The sequence below is a fragment of the Medicago sativa genome, chromosome 6 (assembly GCF_051527215.1).
Source record: "Medicago sativa cultivar Bolivia chromosome 6, Bolivia_mono, whole genome shotgun sequence".
Lineage (NCBI taxonomy): Eukaryota > Viridiplantae > Streptophyta > Magnoliopsida > Fabales > Fabaceae > Medicago > Medicago sativa.
Window position 1 is genome coordinate 94,088,197 of NC_140754.1, and position 9,922 is coordinate 94,098,118.

The following is a 9,922-nucleotide window of genomic DNA, read 5'->3' on the forward strand; positions in this document are numbered from 1 at the left end:
TCATCAACAACATCATCTTTCAACAACAACAGCAATTAACCATCATGAGTTCATCAACAATTCATCACAACAACACCTCATATCATCATTTTTGGACAAAAATGCAAAGCATACATATAACCACAATTTCAGCATGTAATTTCCTCACCATCAACTCAATTAACATTCAAATTACATACTCAAACATTGCATCAAAACATGAACATGAATTTGCAATCAATTAAGTTCAATTCATCAATTTCATAAAATGGGTAAAAAGAAAAAGTTAGGAATTATAGTTGAAACCTAACCCTCTTACCTCTAGCACCAAGATTCTCTAACCCAAGCTTCAATTTAGCTCCTAGATGATGAATCCCCCTTGCCTCTAACCCTTGTTCTTGTTCTTCCCTCTAGCCTCTATCTCTTCTCTTCTCAAATGAAAAATGAAATGAAAATGTTTGTAACCCAATCTCTTCACTAACATTAGTTTATATAGGCTCACTTAATTGGGCTTATCTCACAAACCTTAATGGGCCTAACCCATTTCTATTTCAACCTCAAAAATGTTACTACTCACTTACCGGTAAAATATAACACTAACGGTTACTTAACGGGAAATAAAATAATTACTACACCCTCCAGTAACTTGGTAAAATAATAACTCTCACTAAACACTAAAAATAACTTTCTGCAAAGTTACAAAATTACCCCTACTCTCAAAATGACCAAAATGCCCCTAAGTCCAAAATGACAAAAATACCCTTCTAACACCGAATTCTACGATTCCCAACCAAAAATACACACAGAGGCAATAATCACATAAGAGCACATATAGCACACATAAATAATAAATAAAATCAATCTAGCGAAAAATCGGGCTGTTACACCACACCCTCGTCTTCGACGATGTCTTCCGCGATTTACTTGAGGGTCATGTTGGTCTTCGTCATTGTTATCTGTAATTGATTGTATCTGACTACCATAACCCAACCACAACGACACATTGTGTTCCTATGTTGGCCATCCCATATCCAGAAATTGTTCATTGGAGATCAATGAAGCCGGTGAGAAGTGAGATAGTAGGTTTGTTGGTGTTGGTGGGTTGTTGTAGTTTTGGTTGGTGTACATTGGGTATTGTGGGTTGTTGTAGGGGGTAATTGGTGTTGGATGGTCCAGCTTGGTTCGGGTCATTATAGGAGAAATAGTTGTTGTTGAACGTGCTACCTTGGTTTGGGTCATTATAACCAAAGTTTGACATTGAATTTTGTTGGTAAGTTGACTGATAATAAAGCTTATATGCATTTCTCGGAGTGGTATACGGTGATGGTTGGATGATATTTTGTTCGGGGTGTCGAGAAATTCATACATTACAGAACCATGAATGTTTTGTGTTGTATGTGGTTGGGATTGATGATCTTGTAGTTGAGAAAAAATTTTATGATCCCAAAAATCATCATGAATTGGTGGTTGGTCGTTGTGAATTTCAGGTTCATGCTACGGGTGTTCTTCTTCATCTAGATCTAAATCTGATGGTTTTGTGTCAATTGAAATCCGTAGACGTGGGTTGCATGTGGTTGTCAACCACACAATATACGCATGAGCATGGGTGAGTGTTCTTGGCCGCGTGCGAGGGAGAGTATAACGATGTCGATTGTCCAAATGTTGGCTTTCTTGTGGAAAGCGAAAACCATTTGATTCGTACCACGTCTTGTACCGTTTGTCCAACACATGGAATTCCCGCATGTCTTTTGGGGCCCCCGGTATTTCTTGTGGCAAACCAAATTGGAGCCTGACCCTATCAGTTGGATACCATTCTACCTTGTCAAAACATATAAGGTAAGTTGTTGCAGTCCAATCCCAATAGTCATCAGGCACATTGTGTGGAACTTTCTTATATGGTCTCCATCTAAACTGGCACAAACAAAAGAGAAGATTTAGAGTACGTTCAACAATTTTGATATATATATATATATATATATATATATAAACGAATAATTTAAAAATCAAGGGTATATTACATGATGTTCAAGTATGTCATCAAACTGTTTTCTGTAAGATATAGTGTCATTGCTTGGATTCTCGTAGTATCTTGAACCTACTCTTGTCCATCAAACAAATGATATTAAAAAATTAGTAACTAATTTACCATATAATAATATTAATAAGAAGTGAGAATATGCGAGGGAATTAATTAAAAAAATATAGTGACCATGCTTACTTTAATCCTAGCGGCCACTCGAGTGGTTTGTCATTTCTCGGAGCGATATGAATCAACCGACAATATCCCCAAACTTGTATGAGAAAATGACATCCAATAAGAGCTTTTATGTTTGGGCGTGACGCCTCACACAAGCCACGATAAAGGTAAGCCAAAACTGCCGATCCCCAACTATATTTTCTTGTTTCATTAAAATCCCTTAACAAATACAACCAAGAGTTGTGCACAAATAATCCAGTTGTATTTGGAAACAAGAACCCTCCAATGAGGTATAGTAGGTACCTCCTAGTGTGTTGTATTTTTACCTCCGGAGGCAATTGTTCATTGAAGTCATTATCAACCAAATTTTCCTTTAACCACGCCAACGAGAGAGTAAAACCATCAGTTTTGTGTGCTGGAGGAGTTATTCCCATCAGTTGAGCACAATTATTCCACGAAAATATTTGGAGGACCCGTAACAATTTGTCCTCCAAAAGGTGAGCCAAGTAACATATATACATCTTCTAAAGTGATTGTACATTCACCCGTTCGAAAATGAAAAGTATGTGTCTCGGATCGCCATCTTTCTACAAGAGCGGTTATGATATGCCTGTCAATTTGGTAACGCCCTACTTGCCCAATTTGAGTAACCTCAAAAAATCCAGCTTGACGTAGATAATCGTCAATAAAACGACTTGGTTGTTGGTGTTGTCGTGTACAGTGTTCTTTGTTATAAAAAACCAAGACAGTAACATATATCTACGTCAACAAAGAACACTGTACACGACAACACCAACAACCAAGTCGTTTTATTGACGATTATCTACGTCAAGCTGGATTTTTTGAGGTTACTCAAATAGTGCAAGTAGGGCGTTACCAAATTGACATGCATATCATAACCGCTCTTGTAGAAAGATGGCGATCCGAAACACATACTTTTCATTTTCGAACGGGTGAATGTACAATCACTTTAGAAGATGTATATATGTTACTTGGCTCACCTTTTGGAGGACAAATTGTTACGGGTCCTCCAAATCTTTCGTGGAATAATTGTGCTCAACTGATGGGAATAACTCCTCCAGCACACAAAACTGATGGTGTTACTCTCTCGTTGGCGTGGTTAAAGGAAAATCTGGTTGATAATGACTTCAATGAACAATCGCCTCCGGAGGTAAAAATACAACACACTAGGAGGTACCTACTATACCTCATTGGAGGGTTCTTGTTTCCAAATACAACTGGATTATTTGTGCACAACTCTTGGTTGTATTTGTTAAGGGATTTTAATGAAACAAGAAAATATAGTTGGGGATCAGCAGTTTTGGCTTACCTTTATCGTGGCTTGTGTGAGGCGTCACGCCCAAACATAAAAGCTCTTGCTGGATGTCATTTTCTCGTACAAGTTTGGGGATATTGTCGGTTGAGTCATATCGCTCCGAGAAATGACAAACCACTCAAGTGGCCGCTAGGATTAAAGTAAACATGGTCACTACATTTTTTTAATTAATTCCCTCGCATATTCTCACTTCTTATTAATATTATTATATGGTAAATTAGTTACTAATTTTTTAATATCATTCGTTAGATGGACAGGAGTAGGTTCAAGATACTACGAGAATTCAAGCCACGACACTATATCTTACAGAAAACAGTTTGATGACATACTTGAACATCGTGTAATATACCCTTGATTTTTAAATTATTCGTTTATATATATATATATATATATATATATATATATATATATATATATCAAAATTGTTAAACGTACACTAAATCTTCTCTTTTGTTTGTGTCAGTTTAAATGGAGACCATACAAGAAAGTTCCACACAATGTGCCTGATGACTATTGGGATTGGACTGCAACAACTTACCTTATATATTTTGACAAGGTAGAATGACATCCAACTGATAGGGTCAGACTCCAATTTGGTTTGCCACAAGAAATACCGGGGGCCCCAAAAGACATGCGGGAATTCCATGTGTTGGACAAACGGTACAAGACGTGGTACGAATCAAATGATTTTCGCTTTCCACAAGAGAGCCAACATTGGGACAATCGACATCGTTATACTCTCCCTCGCATGCGGCCAAGAACACTCACCCATACTCATGCGTATATTGAGTGGTTGACAACCACATGCAACCCACGTCTACAGATTTCAATTGACACAAAACCATCAGATTCATATCCAGATGAAGAAGAACAACCGGAGCATGAACCTGAAATTCACAACGACCAACCACCAATTCATGATGATTTTTGGGATCATGAAATCTTTTCTCAACTACAAGATCATCAATCCCAACCACATACAACACAAAACATTCATGGTTCTGTAGTGTATGAATTTCTCGACACCCCCAACAAAATATCATCCAACCACCACCATATACCACTCCGAGAAATGCATATGAGCCTTATTATCAGTCAACTTACCAACAAAATTCAATGTCAAATTTTGGTTACAATGACGCAAACCAAGGTAGCACGTCCAACAACAACTACTTCTCCTATAATGACCCAAACCAAGCTGGACCGTCCAACACCAATTACCCCCCCACAACAACCCACAATACCCAATGCACATCAACCAAAACTACAACAACCCACCAACACCAACAAACCTACTATCTCACTTCTCTCCGGCTTCATTGAATTCCAATGAACAATTTCTGGATATGGGATGACCAACAAGGGAACACGATGTGTCGTTGTCGTTGGGTTATGGTAGTCAGATACAATCAACTACAGATAACAATGACGATGACCATCTTCAAAAAAAAAACAATGACGAAGACCAACATGACCCTAAAGTAAATCGCGGAAGACATCGTCGAAGACGAGGGTGTGGGACAGCAGGGCATTTATAATAATTGTAGATTTTATGGTATTTTATTTGTTATATAATTTTAATTAGTTTTTTTAAATTAAGTTATTATTATTATTTTTTATGCATGCATTATACAACGTGATGCTTCAAATTTTTTTGTCCTTATTATACCACTCTACTCCAAGTAGAGGGGTATTTAAAAATTTTAAAAAAAAACCAATATATAGGACGCAAGCTTGACTTGCGTGGTATTAAAAAAATTCAAAAAAAAAAAAATTAAGAAAGTACCCCGCAACTCCAAGTAGAGGGGTACAATAAAGACGAATTTCATCACTTTTTAGGGTACTCCGCAACTCCAAGTGGAGTGGTACCAGAGACACCTGAAAATATAGGGTATTTCTGTAATTTTCCGAAAAAGTAGGGTATTTTTGTGTTTTTTGACATAAAGTAGGGCAGAAAAAAACAAATTTCGATAAAGGGAGTCATCACAGGAATTGAGAGGTAACGAGCAGGTGAGTGTGTAGGCATAAACCAGTTGAATTTTACTTGCATGTAGGTCTATACCTAATTTGCTCTGAACACGATATTTTTCTCTTTGGGAACCTTATAATTTTAATGTAAATTTTGTACCAAGCACTATATCATTTCTACTTCCTTGTTCAATGTTAGGTTTTATATAAATTTATGATTAGAACGTTATATCACTCACTATCATAAGAATAAGAATAAGAATGTTGTAACCAACGCAAACACTAGCTATACAATAAGAACATATAAAACTCACATTGATCAAAAACTTATAATTAACCCAAACACTAGCTATACAATAAGAACATCTTGTATGTAGTGTTAGCTATATAATTTAAGGATGTTTTTAATATGGAACTCTCGAAATTTGTTCAAAGATGCACCGTTACTATTTTTAGTAAAAATATTTTAATAATAGATAAAATGGAGAACAAATATAATCTTTTACTCCCTCCGGTCACTATTATAAGCAAAATTTCACTTTTTAGATACATTGAATAATTAATGTATCTAGCCTTTATTATAGACTAGATACATTAATTATTCAATGTATCTAAAAAGTGAAATTTTGCTTATAATAGTGACCGGAGGGAGTAATTAAATTTAATAAAAATAATAGGTTCACATTTGGATCATATCCAAATTAGACGTCCACAATTCATATTATTTTGGTTATTTTTTTGACGAAATATTATTTTGTTTGTAATATAATAATTGTTTGTAATATAATAATAAAAGAAAAGGACTCCCCGTGAGCATAACTCAGTTGGTAGGGACATACATTATTATATGCAGGGCCGGGGTTCGAACCCCGGACACCCCACTTATTCACCTTGAAAAAGGTGAATTATAGCCACTAGGCTACTTACAAAAAATAAATAAATAAATAAAAGAAAAAGATAACGTTGAAGCAAAATGTTATGATTGATATTTTTTTTTTTTTTTTATGGGTTGATATTATTTTTTTGATACTATAAATATCGAAATATAGGGGAGTACCAATAGCATTGTGCTAAAAGAAAAACTATAAATATAACATAATCTACCTCTTATACTTTTACTATATATATGCATTGTCGTGACATTACCTCGAGTATTTTAGTAGGAAAAGTTTATCGATGACAATACCTAAGTTTTTTTTCTTCCATTTTTTTATTTTATTTTGAAATATTATAACAAAAAGAAGATTATTTGGGGATAACTTGGTAATATTGTAAAATCCTCTTTTAATTATATTTTGATATTTGTGTAATTCACCATTTTGGTCTCTAGGAGTATTAATAGCTATGTAGGGAAATTTGTTGTTGTGTCTTAAGAGACCAAAGCTAAATGAAAGATTGGAGTGAAGACTAGTGCATGATTAAATTTTGTTTTTGTATGATGGGATCAGGAAAAATATCATTAGTTTCTTTCTTGTACCTTCAATAAAACCATTTTATTTTCTTTTCAAAATCGTGAAGATCCACATAGGGTTTTAAGCATGGGAGCATGGTGCTTGAAGCTTGAAATCCTTCATTTATTCAAGCGAATAAAGAATTTTAAACCCTATGATCTCAAAACACAAATGCTCAGTGATGGATACGAATACATAGCCTCCCTCAAGAGTATTGGATGCCTCAAAAATTGATTTCCGGCACTTGAGGTATTGGTACTCCCCTATCTTTGATGAAGAGTCGAACAATATGACAATTTGCTCGTGTTTTTAAGCGTTAATAACTTAAAAATTTATGTTTAATTCAACCTTTGTTAACATTTTTTTTTTCTTGCAAGAGGTATTTCTTTCTTTTTTTTTTTTTTTTGGTACAAGCAAGAGGTATTTCTATAATGTACTAAAAGTATGGACAAAATAGTGACGGAAAATATTTGGGGATTAAAACTTGATGATTTTTTTTAAAAAAAAGACTAGAAAAACAAAATTTGAATATTTAATCCTTAAAACAATATACAAAATATAATAAAATATGAAAAATGAAACAAGAAATAAATTTAATTCCTGAAATTAAAATAAAGAATAAAAAAAATGAAACCCTGTAAAACAAAGCAAAAAATTAGACAAAATGAAAATCAAACTGAAGCAATTATGATAGAGAGGAAATGTGAATTAGGATTTTGGCCAAAATTTGAGTTTGAGAGCTTTTATGATTGTCACTGATCTTAATGTCCTTTGGCATTAGCACGAACATGTCCTATTTCACCGGCTTAACGAGGTTATCTTGTATACATCATCATTGATAGTCTCGAATTTATGGCGGAGATCAGATCAAACCAATGATCCAATATGAATTTGAAGATTCAATCCAAACAAATCAAATTGATATGTTTTGTTTCGTGTTTGGGTTCAAGCCGAACAAACTCAATCAAACTTTGTCTCTTTTGATTTTGGTATCGATTTCACGTCATTCAAAATTGATTACGGAAAATCTGAATCAAAGTATTAAATTGTATTGCTATCGATTTTATTTCACACTTCATTATTTCAAAAATATTTTGTATTCAGGTTATTATGTATTTTTTTTTTTTGAGGTATGTATTATTTTTCTTATTGTGGTGTATGTACTTGTGTTAACAATAACCAAATCTATAGTATTTGAAGAAATTCTTTTCAAAATGGTTTACTTAATTTTTTTTAATTAAACTACTCCCAATTGAACCAAATCAAATCTACTATGTTTTTTTTACCGGTTTAGTTTAGATTTTATTGTAAAATATTGAAAAAATCAAACCAACTATTTTTCCCTGGTTCGCATTTTTCTCCCCTAAATAACCAATATGTTACACCCCTACTCAAATTCACAAATATTTTCTTCTGGTACAATCACAAATAAAAATTTATTTTAGAATAAACATTTATTTTGTGCAAGACTACTAGCAATGTTGGAATTGAAGTGGCATGCTCACCAATTAAAGATGTAAGAAGCCTAAGCACTGACCTAAACATAAAAGTTGCAAGTGACTGCAACAAGTCAACAACAAGCACTTTGAGAAAAAGGAAAACAAACAAATTTTTTTTATTATTACCTAAATTTAGGAAAGCATGAATTTCTAAATAAAGATCTAAAAGAAATTGGATTAAAAAATTAACAAAAATAAAATAAAATATCTATATAGACATACCATGACTGAGAATCTATATAGACATACCATGACTGAGAAGGGTTTAGAGATGGAGTCATTGTGAAGAGAGTTATTGAATTCCATTTTTGCTTGTTTATCAAAGTTTGAGATAGCTAATTAAACCAATAGATATAGCCGATATTCAAACCAACCGGTCAAGTGGAAGCAAGCAAGTTATTATTATTTTTAAAGGAAGTGGAAGGAAATTATGTAGGTGGTCCTTGACCTGCCAAAAAATTTTATGTGACTTCATTTATAAAAATGAAAAGGTTATTACCTTAAATAACCCATGTGATTTAAGTGAGGTTTGAGAATAGTCTCTGCAAAAAAAAAAAAACACATAGATTTCATAAATGTAAATTATGTAATCTTAAATTCTTTGTATTTTAATCAGATCTTTGGTTAATATTGAATGATCACATAACCAGATATTCGTAGTCTTAATGTGACATTGTTTGCTTTTCCCTTTTGGTGTGGTGTTCGTTTTGTTTATATTGAAAGATTAATTTCAATCAATAACAGATCAAATTAATGACTTGGACGTCAACAATGTATATTCGAAGAAATGCGTATTCGGGTTATCATATCATTTGTAAGCATTTTTTATGACATGCTACTAACTTGAATGTTGTGAGTTTGTTCGTTAATTTTTCTTTTCATTTTTAACGATGTTGATATTTTGGTTGTATTTGATGTTGTCTATTTAAAAGGAGCCCTTAACATGATCCTCAATTTTAAGGGTCGACTTCTAGTAATTCACCCACAATAGCCAATTGCCTTTTTTTTTTATGCATGACATTGTTTTTTTTTTCTACAAATAGGACATTCTTTTCTTGACAAAAAAACCAATTCTCTACTTAAAACATGTTTTAAGCAAAGGATAAATTTGTAAATATCATTTTATTTTATTTTTTAAAACAAATTATTAGAAACATGTTTCCTTAATATTTGTAAATATCACATTTGTTTGTTGTTCCATCCTAACAACTTTTTTATTTTTTTTAACGAGAACATCACTATTATTTCTAATATAAAATTAAACATGTACTTGCTTTCTTAAAAAAAATAATAAACCTGTTTTTTTTTTTTTTTACGTTATTAACCTCTAACAATTAGTTTTTTTTTTTTTTACGCAGATCTAGCATTTAGTTGGAAAACATTTTTTTTTTGACAGCAAAAGCATAAAATTATAACTAGAGTTAATAAAAAGACATCAAGTATTCCCAATCGTAATTTACGTAAAAGAATTCCATAAAATAAACATACAAAA

The 9,922-nt window shown here is 33.0% G+C and overlaps 2 long non-coding RNA genes and 2 pseudogenes across 2 annotated transcripts in view; 3 read left to right on the forward strand and 1 right to left on the reverse strand.

The window, feature by feature from the left end:
* The window catches only part of LOC146918378 (uncharacterized), a 31,115-nt gene extending 21,717 nt beyond the window's left edge, over positions 1-9,398 (forward strand). The window contains exon 4 of the long non-coding RNA XR_015016168.1: positions 9,175-9,398. This is a non-coding gene — a long non-coding RNA (uncharacterized LOC146918378). The remainder of the gene's footprint in view (positions 1-9,174) is intronic.
* LOC146918379 (uncharacterized) lies at positions 757-1,722 on the reverse strand (annotated as a pseudogene).
* On the forward strand, positions 4,144-5,124 carry LOC146918380 (uncharacterized; annotated as a pseudogene).
* Positions 6,139-8,615, forward strand: LOC146918381 (uncharacterized). The gene is made up of 2 exons (XR_015016169.1): positions 6,139-7,310; positions 7,352-8,615. It is a non-coding gene; the product is annotated as an uncharacterized LOC146918381 (long non-coding RNA).
* Positions 9,399-9,922: the final 524 nt, after the last annotated feature.